General features: G+C 52.3%; 1 protein-coding gene across 4 annotated transcripts in view; it reads right to left on the bottom strand.

The window, feature by feature from the left end:
- The window catches only part of pikfyve (phosphoinositide kinase, FYVE finger containing), a 161,840-nt gene extending 140,250 nt beyond the window's left edge, over positions 1-21,590 (bottom strand). For 2 of the 4 annotated variants that reach the window (XM_078228705.1, XM_078228703.1), the window contains exon 1: positions 21,396-21,590. The gene's annotated coding sequence lies outside the window, so the exon portion shown is untranslated. The remainder of the gene's footprint in view (positions 1-21,395) is intronic. The other 2 variants (XM_078228706.1, XM_078228704.1) reach the window with 2 other exon arrangements.
- Positions 21,591-21,774: the final 184 nt, after the last annotated feature.

Raw genomic sequence — 21,774 nt, forward strand, 5'->3', positions numbered from 1 at the left:
GGCGGCGGGAAGGGGGGAGGGCGGCGGGAAGGGGGGAGGGCGGCGGGAAGGGGGGAGGGCGGCGGGAAGGGGGGAGGGCGGCGGGAAGGGGGGAGGGCGGCGGGAAGGGGGGAGGGCGGCGGGAAGGGGGGAGGGCGGCGGGAAGGGGGGAGGGCGGCGGGAAGGGGGGAGGGCGGCGGGAAGGGGGGAGGGCGGCGGGAAGGGGGGAGGGCGGCGGGAAGGGGGGAGGGCGGCGGGAAGGGGGGAGGGCGGCGGGAAGGGGGGAGGGCGGCGGGAAGGGGGGAGGGCGGCGGGAAGGGGGGAGGGCGGCGGGAAGGGGGGAGGGCGGCGGGAAGGGGGGAGGGCGGCGGGAAGGGGGGAGGGCGGCGGGAAGGGGGGAGGGCGGCGGGAAGGGGGGAGGGCGGCGGGAAGGGGGGAGGGCGGCGGGAAGGGGGGAGGGCGGCGGGAAGGGGGGAGGGCGGCGGGAAGGGGGGAGGGCGGCGGGAAGGGGGGAGGGCGGCGGGAAGGGGGGAGGGCGGCGGGAAGGGGGGAGGGCGGCGGGAAGGGGGGAGGGCGGCGGGAAGGGGGGAGGGCGGCGGGAAGGGGGGAGGGCGGCGGGAAGGGGGGAGGGCGGCGGGAAGGGGGGACGGCGGCGGGAAGGGGGGACGGCGGCGGGAAGGGGGGACGGCGGCGGGAAGGGGGGACGGCGGCGGGAAGGGGGGACGGCGGCGGGAAGGGGGGACGGCGGCGGGAAGGGGGGACGGCGGCGGGAAGGGGGGACGGCGGCGGGAAGGGGGGACGGCGGCGGGAAGGGGGGACGGCGGCGGGAAGGGGGGACGGCGGCGGGAAGGGGGGACGGCGGCGGGAAGGGGGGACGGCGGCGGGAAGGGGGGACGGCGGCGGGAAGGGGGGACGGCGGCGGGAAGGGGGGACGGCGGCGGGAAGGGGGGACGGCGGCGGGAAGGGGGGACGGCGGCGGGAAGGGGGGACGGCGGCGGGAAGGGGGGACGGCGGCGGGAAGGGGGGACGGCGGCGGGAAGGGGGGACGGCGGCGGGAAGGGGGGACGGCGGCGGGAAGGGGGGACGGCGGCGGGAAGGGGGGACGGCGGCGGGAAGGGGGGACGGCGGCGGGAAGGGGGGACGGCGGCGGGAAGGGGGGACGGCGGCGGGAAGGGGGGACGGCGGCGGGAAGGGGGGACGGCGGCGGGAAGGGGGGACGGCGGCGGGAAGGGGGGACGGCGGCGGGAAGGGGGGACGGCGGCGGGAAGGGGGGACGGCGGCGGGAAGGGGGGACGGCGGCGGGAAGGGGGGACGGCGGCGGGAAGGGGGGACGGCGGCGGGAAGGGGGGACGGCGGCGGGAAGGGGGGACGGCGGCGGGAAGGGGGGACGGCGGCGGGAAGGGGGGACGGCGGCGGGAAGGGGGGACGGCGGCGGGAAGGGGGGACGGCGGCGGGAAGGGGGGACGGCGGCGGGAAGGGGGGACGGCGGCGGGAAGGGGGGACGGCGGCGGGAAGGGGGGACGGCGGCGGGAAGGGGGGACGGCGGCGGGAAGGGGGGACGGCGGCGGGAAGGGGGGACGGCGGCGGGAAGGGGGGACGGCGGCGGGAAGGGGGGACGGCGGCGGGAAGGGGGGGGGACGGCGGGGGGACGGGGGGGGGACGGCGGGGGGACGGGGGGGACGGGGGGGACAGCGGGGGGACGGGGGGGGACAGCGGGGGGACGGGGGGGGACAGCGGGGGGACGGGGGGGGACAGCGGGGGGACGGGGGGGGACAGCGGGGGGACGGGGGGGGACAGCGGGGGGACGGGGGGGGACAGCGGGGGGACGGGGGGGGACAGCGGGGGGACGGGGGGGGACAGGGGGGACAGCGGGGGGACGGGGGGGGACAGCGGGGGGACCGGGGGGGGACTGCGGGGGGACCGGGGGGGGACTGCGGGGGGACCGGGGGGGGACAGCGGGGGGACCGGGGGGGGACAGCGGGGGGACGGGGGGGGACAGCGGGGGGGACGGGGGGGGACAGCGGGGGGACGGGGGGGGACAGCGGGGGGACGGGGGGGGACAGCGGGGGGACGGGGGGGGACAGCGGGGGGACGGGGGGGGGACAGCGGGGAGACGGGGGGGGACAGCGGGGGGACGGGGGGGGACAGCGGGGGGACGGGGGGGGACAGCGGGGGGACGGAGGGGGACAGCGGGGGGACGGGGGGGACAGCGGGGGGACGGGGGGGACAGCGGGGGGACGGGGGGGGGACAGCGGGGGGACGGGGGGGGACAGCGGGGGGACGGGGGGGGACAGCGGGGGGACGGGGGGGGACAGCGGAGGGACGGGGGGGACAGCGGGGGGACGGGGGGACAGCGGGGGGACGGGGGGGGACAGCGGGGGGACGGGGGGGGACAGCGGGGGGACGGGGGGCGACAGCGGGGGGACGGGGGGCGACAGCGGGGGGACGGGGGGCGACAGCGGGGGGACGGGGGGGACAGCAGGGGGACGGGGGGGGACAGCGGGGGGACGGGGGGGACAGCGGGGGGACGGGGGGGACAGCGGGGGGACGGGGGGGGACAGCGGGGGGACGGGGGGGACAGCGGGGGGACGGGGGGGGACAGCGGGGGGACGGGGGGGGACAGCGGGGGGACGGGGGGGACGGAGGGGGACAGCGGGGGGACGGGGGGGGGACAGCGGGGACAGCGGGGGGACGGGGGGGGACAGCGGGGGGACGGGGGGGGACAGCGGGGGGACGGGGGGGGACAGCGGGGGGACAGCGGGGGGACGGGGGAGGACAGCGGGGGGACGGGGGGGACAGCGGGGGACAGCGGGGGGACGGGGGGGGACAGCGGGGGGACGGGGGGGGACAGCGGGGGGACCGGGGGGGACAGCGGGGGGACCGGGGGGGACAGCGGGGGGACGGGGGGGACAGCGGGGGGACGGGGGGGACAGCGGGGGGACGGGGGGGGACAGCGGGGGGACGGGGGGGGGGGACAGCGGGGGGACAGCGGGGTCGGGGGGGGAGAGCGGGGGGGGGGGGGGCCGAGCCGGGTGTTGGATTCTAAATTCCTTAGAATACAACTCTAACATGTTATAATCACTCCTGGAAATTTAACCGTGCAGGGCTTTGCTAGGACCACATCTGGAGTAATGTGTACAACTTTGATGGCCTTATTTGAAAAAGATTAGAATGAGAATAGGAGGAGTTTTTCCTCTGAGGGTTGTTAAATCTGTGGAATTCTCTTCCCAGAAACTATTGGGGGCTAAGTCTTTGAATTTATTCAAGACCGAGTTAGATTTTTTGATAGACAAATGAGCCAAAGTTTATGGGGCAAAGACAAGAAAGAGTCCATGATCTTATAGAATGGCAGAGCGGGCGTGAAGCTTGGACTGGCCTACTCCTGGTTACAAGTCCGAATGTTCATCTCAGAGTCCAGAAACCATTTGGTAAGTCTACACAGCACCCCCTCCAAGGCCAATATATCCTCCCGGAGGGTATGGTGTACAGAACTGCTCACAATATTCCAGGAGTGGTCTAACCAGGGTTTTGTATCCCTGAAGCATGACTTCTACCCTTGTATTACAGCCCTTTACATGTAAAGGTAGACATATAAATATAGTTGTAATTATTTTCTGTACCTGTTCATAACATTTTAATGATTGGTATACCTGGACACCTAGCTTTTCATTGGTTCGCAAAACATATGGGACCTGGGCTTCAAAAGAATTGAGGAATTAATTAGAAAAGCAGGGAAATGGGTGGCACGTTGGCAAGTAGGCAGCACGGTGGCTAACACTGCTGCCTCACAGCGCAACGGACCTGGGTTCAATTCCAACCTTGGGTGACTGTATGGGGTTTGCACATTCTCCCCATATCTGTGTGGGTTTCCTCCAGGTGTTCCAGTTTCCTTCCACAGTCTAAAGATGTGCAGGATAGGTGGATTGGCCATGGTAAATTGCCCCTTAGCGTCCCAAGATATTAGGGGGATTAGCAGGGTAAATCCGTTGGGTTAACAGGGATAGGGTGGTGGGGGGTCCTGGTTAAGATGCGCTATTGGAGAATCAGGTCTCCTTCTGCACTGTAGGGATAAGTTATGCTGAACTTTAAAAAAAGCTTTGGTTACGCTCCAACAGGAGTATTCAATCTCGTTCTGGTCACAACACTTTAGGAAGGTTGTGGAGGTCCTTGAGATGGTGCAGAAAATATTTACCAAAATGGTTCTGGTGATGGGGGATTTTAATTACGATTGAAAAAGTTTGGGTTGTTCTCCTTGGAGCGGGGAGATTGAAAGGAGATTAGAAAGAGGTGCATAATATTCACAGGTTTGGAGAAGGTGGACAGGGAAAAGCTGTTCCCATTAGCTGATATACAAGGAGGACATAGATTTCAGGTTCTGGGCAAAACGTTTGGGGGAAGGTGAGAAAGAACGTTTTTTTTACGCAAAGAGAAGCAATGACCTGGAACTCACTGGCCATGAGGGTGGAAGCAAAATCAATGATTTCAAAAGAAAATTGACGGGCAATTGAAATAAATAACTGCAGACGGGGATCAAACAAGGGAGTGAAATTGACCAGATTGCTCTGCAGAGGGCCGGCATGCACTTAAACAAATCATCCGCATTCCCCAAAACAAAAGTAGAGGGTACACTGATGTGCACCATCTGCAGCAATTGGCAAGGGCCACCTTGACAGCACCTTTCAATCCCATGATCTCTCCCACCTAAAAGGGCAGGTGGTGTTTGGGAACACCAAAACCTGCAAATTCTTCTCCAAGTCACATACCATCTTAATTTAGACTTACATAGTTGTTCACTGTTGCTGGGTCCCAATGTGGATCACAATGACTGGATTGTTTCTCCTCCTCTCCTAATAACATTTCTACCATATTTGAGATGCACGAGGAAGGCAAGGTGCCATACTTTGGTATGGGGCTCTGAATCCTGATTGCAAATGATGCTATCTGTCCCAAGAAAAGGAATTTGTGGAATGTCTAAATGTTTTTTTGGAGCAGCTTGTGACAGAGCCTACTAGAGAACAGGCAATTCTGGATTTGGTGATGTGTAATGGGGCAGACTTGCTTAGGGAACTTAAGGCGAAGGAACTCTTAGGGAGCAGTGACCACAACATGATAGGATTTACCCTGCAGTTTGAGAGAGAGCAGCTGGAGTCAGATGTAACAGTATTACAATTAAATAAAGGTAACTACAAAGTCATGAGGGAGGAGTTGACCAGAATAGTTTGGAAAAGGAGCCTAGCAGGGAAGACAGTGGAACAGCAATGGCAGGAGTTTTTGAGAGTTATTCATGAGGCACAACAGAAATTCATCCCAAGGAGGAGGAAACGTGCTAAGGGGAGGATGAGGCATCCATGGCTGACAAGGGAAATCAAGTGTAAGGGACTGAGGAAAATTTGTGGGGAAGACATTTACCAGTGTTCTTTGTCCCTTGTGGGTTTCAGTGTCCTGTTTGCTGGGCGGGTGCTGTGAACAGGATGCTGTTGGTTGAGTGATGTGGGCAGGGCCAATGGGATTGCTCTGGGGGCGGGAGGAAAAAAAGGCGCCAGGAAGTGAAGCAGCGGCAGAGCTGGAGAGGGAGAGAGCTGGAGAGGGAGAGAGCTGAAGAGAGGCAGAGCTGAAGAGGGAGTGTGCAGAGAGAGAGCTTTTCCCAGGCAGTGAGAATTCGGTTTGGAGTGAGAGGCAGCCAGGCGTTCCCCTGCCTGTTCTTTTCATTACTGCCGAGGGGGACAGCCTTCAGCGCACTCGACCTACGTTGCTGCACGGATAGCTCGCGGCACCTCTGCCTCCTGCGGCATCATCTTCCACATGTGTGTCTCTTCTGGACTGTGTGTGTGTGTCGTGAGTAACTGGTGGGGACTATACAATCCAACTGGAACAGTATCTACAAATGTGTTACTGAGGATGAGTTTCCCCATGTGTGCACCAACGGATGGGCCCCAACGGTTATAGATCAGAGCTCACTGTTTTACGTCTGTTAATTATAATTGTTTTTAAATTTATTTTTGATATTCCGATTACAGTACTGACATTTATGGGTAAACAGGGAATTAGCCAAATCAACATCAACCGCTAGGAATTCGGGATCCTGTTGATTGAATATTTAAATAGTAGCCCCATGTAGTGGTCAGCAGGGGGTTACATTTTTGGAGGCACCGCTGAGATCATTCCAGTTTACCAGACAGGTCAAATAATTTTTTTCCCCGTCAGTCAGTAACAGTTAACCCAGTAATTACAACAGGAAAAGTTTTTTTTACAGTGTTAGTAGCTCATTTAAGACAATGGATTTTTCTCAGGCTGCTGACTGGAGCCGCCAAAAGAATATCAGTCTTTCTCGTGGCATATTACTGAGCAATGTGCCAATAGATACTAGTGAGGAGACCATTGCTAGGGTCTTAAACACAGTGAAAGTCTTTGGTCGCACCAAGATTTGTGGTCGCCGTGGGGATTCTACTGGCACACAGTTGTTCATACTAGTGGAGACTAGCATTGATTTAACTCCTGACATTGTACCTCCAGATGTAGGTATTGAAGGAAAAGCTGGGCCATGGGCTGTGCATACGCTAGAAAGCTTGGACACACAGGATGCTGTTCCTGAACAGGAAGGCAAGTCAATGGACGATTTTCAGGCCATAGTATCAGAAAATCAAGCTCCCAAAGTGGATGTGAACATGGATTTAGTGACTGCTATTGGCAAACTGGTGGACAAGTGCAACCAAGTGTCTACCGATGGGCCTAGCTACAGAAAGCTGAGACTGTTTTCAGGACTGAAACATGTACCCCCAGGTGAGGAAGAATACGATGCCTGGATGGAGCAGGCTACCCAGATGATCAATGAGTGGCAATGCACTGACGCCGCCAAGAGACAGCGTATAGTGGAGAGTTTAAAAGGGCCTGCTGCTGACATTGTTCGATTTTTGAAAGTTAGCACTCCCACTGCTACGGCCACCAATTATTTATCCGCTCTGGACACAGCTTATGGCACCACAGAGTGGAGCCGACATCTTGGCCAAGTTCAGACACACATACCAGGATGAAGGAGAAAAACTCTCTGCTTTTCTATATCGCCTTGACAAACTTCTCCATCGTGCTCTTCTTAAGGGAGGAATTACGGCTGCAGACATGAATCGAGCTCGGATGGAACAGCTAGTCAAGGGTGCACTCACTCGAGACATGGTTGCTCTGCGTGTAAGGATGAGCCACACCCTGGACAAACCCCCTTCCTTCTTCCAGCTGATGCGGGAGGTAAGAGAGGAAGAAAATTGGATTAGCGCCAGAGAAGGGGTGAAAGCTACTGCCACCGCAGCCACCGCCAGTGTACCGCAGTCCTCAGTTACGTCTGAGTTGAACAGCCTACGAAAGGAGGTAAGGTAACTGACTTCTCAGGTGGCCAGACTGTTGAGCGCCGTTCCAGTTACCCCTACACCGGAAAGTACGACAGCAAGGACTGGGTCCGTACAGCAAGCGCCAGAAGCTGCTGTTCGGGACGCGTCGCCCCGAGTGAAAATGTCCAAACCACTGCCGGCAGGAATCTTTTGCTACAGGTGTGGGCAAGATGGGCATACAAGGAGAGAGTGCAAAGAACTCGAGGATCTGAGGAAAGTGAATCAGAAGCTGATCAAAGCAAGCAGACAGCAGGGAAACTTCTCAGGAGCCATGTGAAGGAACGGTGCTTGGTTCCGTGTGAAATACGTTCCACCCACTGTCCACCCCCAGCGAAGCAAGGCTCAAAACAGTTACCTGCAGGATTAGTGGGGCCCATCTCTGGTGTACCTGTGCAAATAGAAGGAGTTTATGCAAGAGCTTTGCTTGACAGTGGCTCCCAAGTAACCATTTTGTACCTGGATAGTCACATGAGCAGCCTGGGAATGGAGGGATACAAACGATTGGTCTAGTTGGACCAAGGAGCGGCACAGGCTTGGAGGGCCAAAGGGCCTGTTTCCTGTGCTGTACTGTTCTTTGTTGCAACTTCTACGACACCTACCTGAAACACTTACCTCTCCAGCCACTTGAAGACCTGGAAATATGGGGTTTAAGCTCTCACCAATACCCATATGATGGCTACCTGTCCATACAACTCGAGTTCACTGCCACTGTAACCGGAGTGCCGCAGACAGTTGACACTTTGGCCTTAGTATGTCCTGACCCTGTGAAAGATGACAACATTGCCGTGCTGGTGGGGGCAAATACCCGGCTGGTGAGAGAGTTGGTGGAGTCCTGTAAAGAACAGGCGGGAGAACGCTTCTTGGGTACTTTGACCATACACCCCGTCCTCCGAGAAGCTTATGAGACACTCACCCAGTCTGAAACAACAGAAGGGGTAGATAAGCATGGTACTGTGTGGTTTACCCAGCACAAGCCAATCACCTTGCAACCAGGACAAGTGTTTAAAGTCACTGGCCTCCCAAAGTTTCCTGGTGATTTCACAGACCAGCTAGCACTGATAGATCAGCCTATTGACATTTTTTCCCCTGAAGAGTTGTGGGTGAGGCCTGAGGTTCATCTTGCATCAGTTGTTTCCAGCAGACGCATTACTGTGACTGTGAAGAACCTGTCATCCAGAGAAATCTCCTTGAAACGTGGGACTCCAGTAGCCCCTGTTCCTCTGCCGAGGGCACAGTGTGCGAATAAAGCTGCAATCGAACTGACCCCTTCCTCTTTTGATTTTGGAGCCTCTCCTATGCCAGAGGAGGCAAGGAGGCGTCTCTGTGAGAGAATGATGGAGAGGAAAGAGGTTTTCTCTCAGCACGAGTGGGATGTAGGTTGTTCTAAAAGCACCAGACATGAAATAAGACTGAAGGATGCAAGGCCCTTCCGAGAGAGATCATGTCGCTTGTCGCCTGCTGACTTTGAGGATGTGCGCCAGCACCTACAGGAACTACAAAGCCATGGCATCATCTCTGAATCGCGTAGTCCCTACGCATCGCCAATAGTAGTCGTACGCAAGAAGTCAGGGAAGGTACAAATGTGCGTGGACTACCGAACCCTTAACCTTCGAACAATACCGGACCAGTACACTGTCCCAAGGATAGAAGACGCTCTTCACTGCTTGTCTGGGAGTAAATGGTTCACAGTCCTCGACCTGAGGAGCGGGTACTATCAAATACCCGTGAGTGAGGCTGACAAGGAGAAGACCGCTTTTATCTGCCGGTTGGGTTTTTATCAGTTCGAACGCATGCCTCAGGGAATTTCCGGAGCACCGGCCACTTTTCAGAGAGTCATGGAACATACTGTCGGCGACATGAACTTTCTGGAGGTGTTGGTGTACCTGGATGATCTCATTGCGTTTGGACGAACCCTCGAAGAACACGAGGAGCGGTTGCTCAAAGTGCTTGACCGGCTCCAAGAAGAAGGTCTGAAGCTGTCGCTTGACAAGTGCCAGTTTGGCAGGACTTCTGTCACCTACGTTGGACATGTAGTGTCGCAGGACGGAATAGCGATGGACCCATCCAAGGTAGAGGCTGTTGTCTCCTGGCCAAGACCCCAAACGGTGACAGAGCTCAGATCCTTCCTTGGATTTTGTGGCTACTATCGCTGCTTTGTCAAGGACTTCTCCAAACTCTGCCGTCCCCTCAACGGACTCCTTCAAGGATATCCTCCCCGTCCCCGCTCCAAGGGGAGTCAGACTGCAAACTCACCCGACAAGACTTACTTCAAGCCTTCTGAACCCTTTGGCTCTCGGTGGAGTGAGCAATGCGAACATGCTTTCCAAGGACTCAAGACCCGGCTCACCAAAGCCCCTGTATTGGCGTTCGCAGATCCACAGAAGCCTTACATCCTGCACGTGGATGCTAGCCTGGACAGACTAGGTGGTGTCTTATACCAAGAGCATGATGATGGTCTACGCCCAGTTGCATTCATCAGCAGAAGTCTCTCGCCATCTGAGAAAAACTATCCAGCACACAAACTGGAGTTTTTAGCTCTCAAGTGGGCTATTGTGGATAAGCTACATGACTATCTTTACGGAGCTACTGTACAAGTCAGAACGGACAACAATCCCCTGACATACATCACAACATCAGCTAAACTGGATGCCACTGGTCATCGCTGGCTCTCAGCACTGTCCACCTACAACTTTAGCCTTAAGTATAGACCAGGCCGGCACACCCTTGACGCAGACTCGTTGTCTCGACGTCCACATGACAGCATGACACCAGATGATGAATGGCAAGAAATCCCAGTTCCAGGAGTGTGGGCTCTCTGTCAGACTGTGTCGAGTAGCACACGAGCAGGACACTCAAAGAACAAAGAACAATACAGCACAGGAACAGGCCCTTCGGCCCTCCAAGCCCGCGCCGCTCCCCGGTCCAGGATTGAATCCTGAATCCAGGATCCCCGCCCAATTTTCCAGCCTATCTACATACCAATATCCTATCCACCGAGCTGTCCCCCACAGCTACGATGCTTTGTTCATTACAACCTATTAACTCACCCCCACCCCCCCATTCCAGACCATGTGATCTCCAGGGAGAGGCGAAAACCCAGAGTGAAAAACCCCAGGGCCAATATGGGGAAAAAAAATCTGGGAAATTCCTCTCCGACCCCCTTAGGCGATCGAAACGAGTCCAGGAGATCACAATGGCCCTGATCGGAAAATGCTTCCCAACCCTAGTCATTTCCACTTCCACGAGAAACAAGGAACAATTAGCCCGCGCCGCTCCCTGGTCCAAACTAGACCACTCTTTTGTATCCCTCCATTCCCACTCCGTTCATATAGCTGTCTAGATAAGTCTTAAACGTTCCCAGTGTGTCCGCCTCCACCACCTTGCCCGGCAACACATTCCAGGCCCCCACGACCCTCTGTGTGAAATATGTCCTTCTGATATCTGTGTTAAACCTCCCCCCCTTCACCTTGAACCTATGACCCCTCGTGAACGTCACCACCGACCCGGGGAAAAGCTTCCCACCGTTCACCCTATCTATGCCTTTCATAATTTTATACACCTCTATTAAGTCTCCCCTCATCCTCCGTCTTTCCAAGGAGAACAACCCCAGTTTCCCCAATCTCTCCTCATAACCAAGCCCCTCCATACCAGGCAACATCCTGGTAAACCTCCTCTGTACTCTCTCCAAAGCCTCCACGTCCTTCTGGTAGTGTGGCGACCAGAACTGGACGCAGTATTCCAAATGCGGCCGAACCAACGTTCTATACAACCGCAACATCAGACCCCAACTTTTATACTCTATGCCCCGTCCTATAAAGGCAAGCATGCCATATGCCTTCTTCACCACCTTCTCCACCTGTGACGTCACCTTCAAAGATCTGTGGACTTGCACACCCAGGTCCCTCTGCGTCTCTACACCCTTTATGGTTCTTCCATTTATCGTGTAGCTCCTCCTTACATTATTCCCACCAAAATGCATCACTTCGCATTTATCAGGATTGAACTCCATCTGCCATTTCCTTGCCCAAATTTCCAGCCTATCTATATCCTTCTGTAGCCTCTGACAATGTTCCTCACTATCTGCAAGTCCTGCCAGTTTTGTGTCGTCCGCAAACTTACTGATCACCCCAGTTACTCCTTCTTCCAGATCATTTATATAAATCACAAACAGCAGAGGTCCCAATACAGAGCCCTGCGGTACACCACTAGTCACAGGCCTCCAGCCGGAAAAAGACCCTTCCACTACCACCCTCTGTCTTCTATGACCAAGCCAGTTCTCCACCCATCTAGCCACCTCCCCCTTTATCCCGACTCCTATCCATGTGTGATCGAACAAATAGGGGCTCATGTGTCTGCAGTTCCCAAGGCTTTCTGTCATACCGTTGCAGTAGTAGCTGATCAGCTGCCCACTTTCAGTCCAGCAGAGCTTCAAGCTGCTCAGAAAAACGACCCGTGTATAGGAGAAATATGGCTAGCTGTCAATCAGAAGGCACCGGCAAGTCAAATACAGACAAACCATCCTGATCTTACACTTCTGAAACGAGAGTGGGGGAAGTGGTCAATCGAGCAGGGTCTGCTTTACAGGACAGTCAAACAGTCTGACCTACGCTTACGGCGACAGCTTGTGCTCCCCAAGCAGTTCCACCGTATGATTCTGAAGTCACTGCATGACAACAATGGACATCTGGGATTTGACAAGACCTATGCACTCGTCTGTGACAGGTTCTTCTGGCCCCGCATGAAGCTAGACGTAGAGACATACTGCAAGACATGTGAACACTGCATTAAGAGAAAGACTCTGCCACAGAGAGCAGCACCACTTTCCCACATCCAAAGTTCAGGCCCTATGGATCTTGTATGCATTGACTTTCTCTCCATAGAACCTGATTCCCGCAATGTGTGCAATGTGTTGGTAGTCACTGACCACTTCACTCGGTATGCACAAGCATTCCCAACCAAGGATCAGAGAGCCATAACGGTTGCCAGAACTCTATGGGAGAAATACTTCATTCACTACGGCCTACCAACTCGCATACATTCAGACCAGGGTCGGGATTTTGAAAGCCAGTTGGTGAGAGAGATGTTGACCATGTTGGGTGTGAGGAAATCAAGAACTTCACCATACCACCCACAAGGTGACCCTCAACCAGAGAGGTTCAATAGAACCCTGTTGAACATGCTAGGAACTCTTGAGCCCAGTCAAAAGTCCAAATGGAGTCAGCACATTGCACATCTGGTCCACGCGTACAACTGTACCCCAAATGAAGCTACCGGGTATTCACCCTACTTTTTAATGTTCGGGAGGGAAGCCAGACTTTCTGTGGACGTTTGCTTTGGCGTGTCAGCGGATGGGACCTCAACAACTTCCCACTTGCAGTATGTGTCTAAGATGAAGAAAGAGCTGCAAGCAGCCTATCAGTTGGCCCAAGCCACTTCCGCTAAAATGAACCAAAGTAACAAGGAGAGGTATGACCAGAGAGTGCGCTACCATTGCTTGAAGCCTGGGGATAGAGTCCTCATTCGAAACCTTGGCCTGAAAGGGAAACAGAAGCTTGCTGATCGGTGGAGTGCAAATCCTTATGTGGTTGAGAGTCAAATGTCTGATCTTCCTGTTTATCGTCTAAAGCCTGCAGATGGTTCGGGACCCATTAAGGTCATGCACCGAAATCATATTTTGCCCCTGGGACAAGAGGTCCAAATGAGCACTGAGGTTGACTCAAAGCCTACTCCCTCTCCAAGAGCCCTCAGGCGCAGAAAAGCAAAAGAAAGGAATCAAACTCCTGAGGTTCACAAAGATGACTCCGCAGCTGATGTGCCCCTGGGAGATCAAAACTCTTCAGACTCAGAGTCAGAGTATGGACATTACCCAGAGGACTTGATCATTGACAATCCGGAGGGAATCTGTGAACAACCGGAACAGGATGTCATGCCTACAGAGTCCAATCCCCCCACAAATGCTACAGAAGTGACAGAAGTCGCAGCGAGCTCAGAATCTTCAGAAGGGCTACCTGTTGTGATAGAAGAGGTAGTAACTGAGCAAAGGGAAGTAGAATCAGACAGTTCTGTTGAGGGCACTTACACTACAGACACATCTAACATAGCCAATCCAGAACCAGAGATAAGGAGATCACAGAGAGAGAGAAAGCCAGCAGACCGTTTCCATTATACAAAGCTGGGAGAGCCGTGTGCAAAGTCTGTAGTAGTAGGACATACAAGTGTTCACTCAGCTACGCCACCCACTATGCATTTTCCTGAACACTGCAATAGTTGTCATACATGGTGGTGTAACTCCTTTGCTCAGTGCTCGTCATGTATAAATAAGGTACCACTCTTTTCACCCACTATTATACCAGTCATCACACTATAAGGTACATGGTGTAATTGGTTAACTGGGTCCTATGTCATGTACTTCAGCATGGGGGCATGCTGTATTTTTGGTGGGGGGAGAATGTAAGGGACTGAGGAAAATTTGTGGGGAAGACATTTACCAGTGTTCTTTGTCCCTTGTGGGTTTCAGTGTCCTGTTTGCCAGGTGGGTGCTGTGAACAGGATGCTGTTGGTTGAGTGATGTGGGCTGGGCCAATGGGATTGCTCTGGGGGCGGGAGGAAAAAAAGGCGCCAGGAAGTGAAGCAGCGGCAGAGCTGGAGAGGGAGAGAGCTGGAGAGGGAGAGAGCTGGAGAGGGAGAGAGCTGGAGAGGGAGAGAGCTGGAGAGGGAGAGAGCTGGAGAGGGAGAGAGCTGGAGAGGGAGAGAGCTGGAGAGGGAGAGAGCTGGAGAGGGAGTGTGCAGAGAGAGAGCTTTTCCCAGGCAGTGAGAATTCAGTTTGGAGTGAGAGGCAGCCAGGCGTTCCCCTGCCTGTTCTTTTCATTACTGCCGAGGAGGACAGCCTTCAGCGCACTCGACCTGCGTTGCTGCACGGATAGCTCGCGGCACCTCTGCCTCCTGCGGCATCATCTTCCACACGTGTGTCTCTCCTGGACTGTGTGTGTGTGTGTGTGTGTGTGTGTGTGTGTCGTGAGTAACTGGTGGGGACTATACAATCCAACTGGAACAGTGTCTACAAATGTGTTACTGAGGATGAGTTTCCCCATGTGTGCACCAACGGATGGGCCCCAACGGTTATAGATCAGAGCTCACTGTTTAATGTCTGTTAATTATAATTGTTATTAAATTTATTTTTGATATTCCGATTACAGTACTGACATTTATGGGTAAACAGGGAATTAGCCAAATCAACATCAACCGCTAGGAATTCGGGATCCTGTTGATTGAATATTTAAATAGTAGCCCCATATAGTGGTCAGCAGGGGGTTACACAAGGATAGCATAAAAGCAAAAGAAAAAGCATACAGAGTGGCAAGGATTAGTGAGAATCCAGAGGATTGGGAAGCCTTTAAAAGATAGCAGAGGATAACTAAAAAACCAATAAGTGGGGAAAAGATGAAATATGAGTGTAAGCTAGCTAGTAATATAAAAGAAGATAGAAAGAGTTTTTTTCATAGAATCATAGAATAGAATCATAGAATCCCTACAGCACAGAAAGAGGCCATTCGGCCCATCGAGTCTGCACCGACCACAATCCCACCCAGGCCCTACCCCCATACCCCTACATATTTTTACCCACTAATCCCTCTAACCTACGCATCTCAGGACACTAAGGGCAATTTTAGCATGGCCAATCAACCTAACCTGCACATCTTTGGACTGTGGGAGGAAACCAGAGCACCTGGAGGAAACCCACGCAGACACGAGGAGAATGTGCAAACTCCACACAGACAGTGACCCAAGCCGGGAATCGAACCCAGGTCCCTGGAGCTGTGAAGCAGCAGTGCTAACCACTGTGCTACCGTGCCGCCCTCTTACCTTTTCAATATATAAAAGGTAAGAGAGAGACAAAAATAGCCATTGCACCACTGGACAATGAGGCTGGAGAAGTAATAATAGGAAACAAAGCAATGGCAGAGGAACTGAATAGTTACTTTGCATGTCTTCACGGTGGAAGACACCAGTGGGATGCCAGAGCTCCAGGAGAATCAGGGGGCACTGGAGAGTGTAGTGGCCATCACTAAGGAGAAGGATCTGGGGAAACTGAAAGGTCTGAAGGTGGATAAATCATCTGGATCGGATGGAGTACACCCCAGGGTTCTAAGAGACAGCTGAGGAAATGGTGGAGGCATTGCTGGTGATTTTTCAGGAATCACTGGGGGGGGGGGGGGGGGGGACCGGAAAGTAACTAATGTAACACCGCTGTTTAAGAAGGGAGGCAGGCAGTAGATGGGAAATTATAGTCCAGTTAGCTTGACTTCAGTCACTGGCAAGATTTTAGAGTCCGTTATTAAACATGAGATCGCAGAGTACTTGGAAGTGGATGATAAAGTAGGACTGAGTCAGCATGGCTTTCTCAAGGGGAGGTCATGTCTGACAAATCTGTTAAGAGTTCTTTGAGGAGGTAACAAGGAAGTTAAATAAAGGAGAACCAGTGGACGTGATTTATTTAGATTTCCAGAAGGCCTTTGACAAGGTGCAACATAGGAGACTGTTAAATAAGTTAAGTGCCCGTGGTGTTAAGGGTAAGCTCCTGGCATGGATAGAGGATTGGCTGACTGGCAGAAGGCAGAGAGTGGAGATAAAGGGGTCTTTTTCAGGATGGCAGCCAGTGACTAGTGGTGTGCCTCAGGGGTCAGTGCTGGGACCACAACTTTTCACAATATACATTAATTTAGAGGAAGGAACTGAAGGCACTGTTGCTAACTTTGCAGATGATACAAAGATATGTAGAGGGTCAGGTAGTATTGAGGAAGCAGTGGGGCTGCAGAAGAGAGAAGGTTAGGAGACTGGGCAAAGAAGTGGCAGATGGAATACAATGTAGAAAAGTGTGAGGTTATGCACTTTGGAAGGAGGAATGGAGGCATAGACTATTTTCTAAATGGGAAAATGCTTAGGAAATCAGAAACACAAAGGGACTTGGGAGTCCTTGTTCAAGATTCTCTTGAGGTTAACGCACAGGTTCAGTCGCCAGTTAGGAAGGCAAATGCAATGTTAGTATTCATGTCAAGAGGGCGAGAAAAGAGCAGGGATGTACTTCTGAGGCTGTATGAGACTCTGGTCAGACCCCATTTGGAGTATTGTGAGCAGTTTTGGGCCCCATATCTAAGGAAGGATGTGCTAGCCTTGGGAAGGGTGCAGAGGAGGTTCACAAGAATGATCCCTGGAATTAAGAGCTTGTCGTATGAGGAACGGTTGAGGACTCTGGTCTGTACTTGTTGGAGTTTGGAAGGATGAGGGGGATCTTATTGAAACTTACAGGATACAGCGAGGCATGGATAGAGTGGACGTGGAGAGGATGTTTCCACTAGTAGGAAAAATTAGAACCAGAGGGCACAACTTCAGGCTAAAGGGACGATCCTTTAAAACAGAGATGAGGAGGAGTTTCTTCAGCCAGAGAGTGGTGAACCTGTGGAACTCTTTGCCGCAGAAGGCTGTAGAGGCCAGGTCATTGAGTGTCTTTAAGACAGAGATAGATAAGTTCTTGATTAATAAGGGGATCAGGGGTTATGGGAAAAGGGCAGGAGAATGGGGATGAGAAAAATATCAGCCATGATTGAATGGCGGAGCAGACTCGATGGGCCGAGTGGCCTAATTCTGCTCCTATGTCTTATGGTCTTATCTGTCCTCCTAATTATTGGATCCCAACAACTACCACTTTACTCTTGCCCCAACCTTCCTCCCAGCTATGGACAGTCTCTTGCTCTAAGTAATTGTACTGCTTAAGGATTTTTACTAATCCCAGACAAACTGTTAGGTAATTCAAGTTATAAAATTCAAAACTCTGGGGATACATAATATAGTCAGCCATTGTTATGGTAACTTAATATGCACAGAAGTCGTTACATGGCGTTAAACAATTTCATGTTCTATTGTATTTGCCCACATAAGGAAAGATGTCTCAGAATTCTGCAAGCTGGAGGATAAAATGGAAAACATGTGTAAAAGAAATGTTATAGTTTTTGAATGCAATGATGAAACTGGTATAGCAATATCGTTAAGGTGATCAATGACATTGTAACTGAAGGAGCTGTTACTGATGGTGCAGAGAGAGAGATTGAACTAAACCACAGACTCTGATGCAGAGGTTGCATATGGTTGAAGGATACCGATATAGGTTAGGTCAAGATCAGAAACAGAAAATCCTGGAAACATGTGTCAATCACCTATTGTCTCCACAGATGCTGTTTCTGCAGCAGTTTCTGTTTTTGTTTCAAATTTCCATGCTTTACTGGTTTGTGTACTTCTTATTTAAGTTAAGCCATAGCCTTAGAGAAATTTGAAAGCAAAGACAGAAATCCTGAGTTTAATTTGAAGAGACAGTCAGTGGAGGTTAGCAAGGACAAGAAATTGGGAGTGCTGAACACAGTATGGGTGAGGACAAAAGGTCACAGAAGTCTAAATGAGTTGTAATTTGCACATGGTAAGGCAGGAAAAGGGACCAAAGGAGTGCTTTATCAAACGAGGTACAATTTTTAAAAGGATTAGGGTATTAATGACTCCAAAATAGTTTAAGATCATCTCACCTCATTTGATGCATTTATATATCTATAGTATTTGGTTATTCAGGCACTTGACAAAATTTTCAATCACAGCAGTAGTGATTGAAGCAGTAGTTTTCAGCAATAACAGTTGATGGAAACAATTATTAATGAAATATTAATTATCATCATATGCTTTTGTTTAATAGTTCTCCAGTGAACACGATAGGAAAATACATAAAAGCATTTTCTTAAATCAGAAAAGTCGTATTTGCAGTGTCACAAATAAAGCTCCAAAAAGTTTAAGATTTGTAAACTCTTAAAATTTCTACTGTTCCAAGTATATTCAATTTCTTATATAATAAATTGTAAGGCATCATAAGACACTTGTGTACATGAATTCTTGCTGAATATGGAAAATAAATTAGATGAACATTTTATTAAGATTTTTCAGTAGCTTCATCACTTACAGTGCCAATTAACAGACCGGAGCTGAAGTGTCAAACTGTGAGTTATATATTAATAAAGATGATGATTTGACCCATTTTAACTCAACTATTAGAAGAAACAACTATTGCAGCATCCAGATTTCTTAGAATGGTGACCCTGGCCTACATGCAACTCCAGATCCACAGCAACGTGGTTGACTCTCAACTGCCTTCCAACGGCAACCAGGAATGGGCAATAAATGCTGGCCAGCCAGCAACGCCCATGTCCCACGGATTAATTTATAAAAGCAGTTACAATATTTAAGAGCAGTCTGATCAGAGTGCTGGATGGATATAACACTCCATCCTCAAAATTTATACACTACTGATTTCATAATATAATTTTACCATTCTATTTGCTTTATTGATCGCTGATCCATGCTAATTGAATATGCCTATGTTGATTAGACCAGTAACAGCAATGCTGGATTGCCCCAAAGTCACTAACTAGTGAACAGTTCTACAATGCGTTCCTAATCTAAGGAAGCACAAGTATAATTGGCTGAACATGTGGTTCAGTCAAACTTTAAAAAAAAACAACCTTAAATAGAGGCTGAATCACAATATTATTGATAAAAATTAGTTCTGGGAAAACCAGCAGTCATAGAAGGTTTAAGCATCAGATCTGACACCACTAAATTTCTTTCAACATCACTTTTAACTAGTCCAACATCTGTATATCAGCAATTTTGGCATGGTTGCAGTGGTTAGTACTGCTGCCTCAAAGCGCCATGGATCGGGTTCGATCCATGGCGCTTTGTCTCCTCGTGTCTGCGTGGGTTTCCTCCGGGTGCTCCGGTTTCCTCCCGCAGTCCAAAGATGTGCAGGTTAGGTTGATTGGCTATGCTAAAATTTCCCCTTAGTGTCCTGGGATGCGTAGATTAGAGGGATTAGTGGGTAAAATATGTAGAGATATGGGGGTAGGGCCTTGGTGGGATTGTGGTCAGCGCAGACTCGATGGGCCGAATGGCCTCTTTCTGTACTGTAGGGTTTCTATGATTCGACCTTGTGTGACTGTCTGTGTGGAAACCATAGAAACCATAGAAACCCTACAGTGCAGAAGGAGGCCATTCGGCCCATCGAGTCTGCACCGACCACAATCCCACCCAGGCCCTACCCCCACATATTTTACCCGCTAATCCCTCTAACCTACACATCCCGGGACTCTAAGGGGCAATTTTTTAACCTGGCCAATCAACCTAACCCGCACATCTTTGGACTGTGGGAGGAAACTGGAGCACCCGGAGGAAACCCACGCAGACACGAGGAGAATGTGCAAACTCCACACAGACAGTGACCCGAGCCGGGAATCGAACCCGGGACCCTGGAGCTGTGAAGCAGCAGTGCTAACCACTGTGCTACCGTGCCGCCCAAAGTTTGCACATTTTCCCTGTGTTTGCGTGGATTTCCTCTGGGTGCTCCGGTTTCCTCCCACACTCCAAAGATGTGCAGGTTAGGTTGATTGGCCATGGTAAATTGCTCCTTAGTGTCAGGGGGATCAGCAGGGTAAATACTTGGAGTTACGGGGATAGGGCCTGGTGGGATTGTTGTTAGTGCAGACTCAGTGGGCTGAATGGCCTCTTTCTGCACAGTAAAGATTTAATGATTCTATGAAATTTCCTTCACCTGTCAACATCGATTTTATTCATTTTACTTTTTTCAGATCCTTTCTCTCTCAATGAACTCACCTGTCCCTCCCCACATTTTAGAAATACATGTAGATTGATCTGAAGAACTTCCAAATCTAAGCTATTAATGTAATTTGAAAACAGTAATGGTCCAAGCAAGCATCAATAGATGAAGCACTCATTGCTTCCATCCTCACTCCACCACTCCTCGATCAAGCTACACGTTTGACAGTTGTTTACCCTATTTGAATTTTTATCTTAAATTCACATAACTTTAAGTTTTGTGTCATAAACATAATTTTTTTTCTGGAGGCTTAGGGCATATTACAGCTCATATCAGATGTAGCAATGGGAGGAGCAGAAGATGAAGCTGATGTGAGGAGTGCCACTACCATCCCTGGTCTGGTCATTTGTCGTTGTCCCCTACTCTAAATTTTGGATTACTTTATTTCCCAATTCTTAGTTGGCTGCAGTTCTACACATCAGGATAGCTTTTTCTCAGAACAGCAGCAAATCCTGTCACTATTTCATCTGTGGCACAAAGTGTCTCGATTACAAACCAAAAATTGTAATAAGCAAAAATATACCAGTCTTCACTGACATTGGAGACAACATGCATAAGTGTCCAAAACTATCGTCTGTGGGTCATGCCATGAATCTTGGAAATCTAGCCCAACAAAGCTCAGGCAAGAAAGTTATATGTACACAGACTTTTTTTTTAATGATTATTCCTGTTTGGATTTTGGAGATTTGCATGTTTCGGAATGGCTGCTCTTGTGCTGTTGCCTCACAGGCAAACATATCCGAAATTTAAAATCTGAGAGGCGTTAGGTTGGCAGCTTGCGATGCTGTATATATAAACTTTGTGTTTAAGATGGCACTCCTGATAAACACCTAAGTGGGCGGCGAATACCAAGGGCTTCAAAGCCTTTTGTGCTAAGCTTTGGCGATCTGCGCATCACCCTGAAGACTACAAATGATCAATGGGTAACAGTTGCATTAAAACAGCGGATAAAATAAGCTGAATTCGAGTTGGAAAGTGGGCTGCGGTACAAGTACCCCGCCTTTAAAATCACCACTGGCAGCAAACAGCGAGATCAGGAACTGATCATGAGACTGAGCGCAGTCACCTCATCCTCATACACATGAAGGGAAACCAACACAAACAACTTATTGAATAGATATTAATATGGCAAGCACATTCCCCCAGACCCTGACTCGTCTGCAGACTGGGGGCGAGGGGGTGCCAGCCGCCTACCCCATCGGGAGACACACAGGATGAATATGAAGCACACACAGGGGGCCGGCAGTGAGGACACCGCGGGATATGGTGATGAAAACAAGACATTGACATCCTGGGGCCTTAGCGGCCCAGGCTCTTCCGCCGGTACTCACCTCTTACCAGCTCCACACCCACCGAGAGAGCGGCCGCTGCCCTCCTCCTCCTCCTGCTGCTGCCGGCCCCTTTCCCGGGAACCGCTCATTCACAACATCACAACAACTCAACCCTCTCCCCCCCTCCTCACGGCAACACCAACGGTTGCACACCGATGACAGGCCACCAGCAGCGTGCGCGCCCCCCGCCCCGGCAGCAGCGTGCGCGCCCCCCGCCCCGGCAGCAGCGTGCGCGCCCCCGGCAACAGCGTGCGCGCGCCCCGCCCCGGCAGCAGCGTGCGCGCCCCCCGCCCCGGTCATCGTCAGCGTGCGCGTCTGAGCTGGCCCTGTCTCGCCCCGCCCCAGCCCGGGCTGGCTCTCTCCTGTCTCGCCCCGCCCT

The sequence above is a fragment of the Mustelus asterias genome, chromosome 14 (assembly GCF_964213995.1).
Source record: "Mustelus asterias chromosome 14, sMusAst1.hap1.1, whole genome shotgun sequence".
In the NCBI taxonomy this organism is placed as follows: domain Eukaryota; kingdom Metazoa; phylum Chordata; class Chondrichthyes; order Carcharhiniformes; family Triakidae; genus Mustelus; species Mustelus asterias.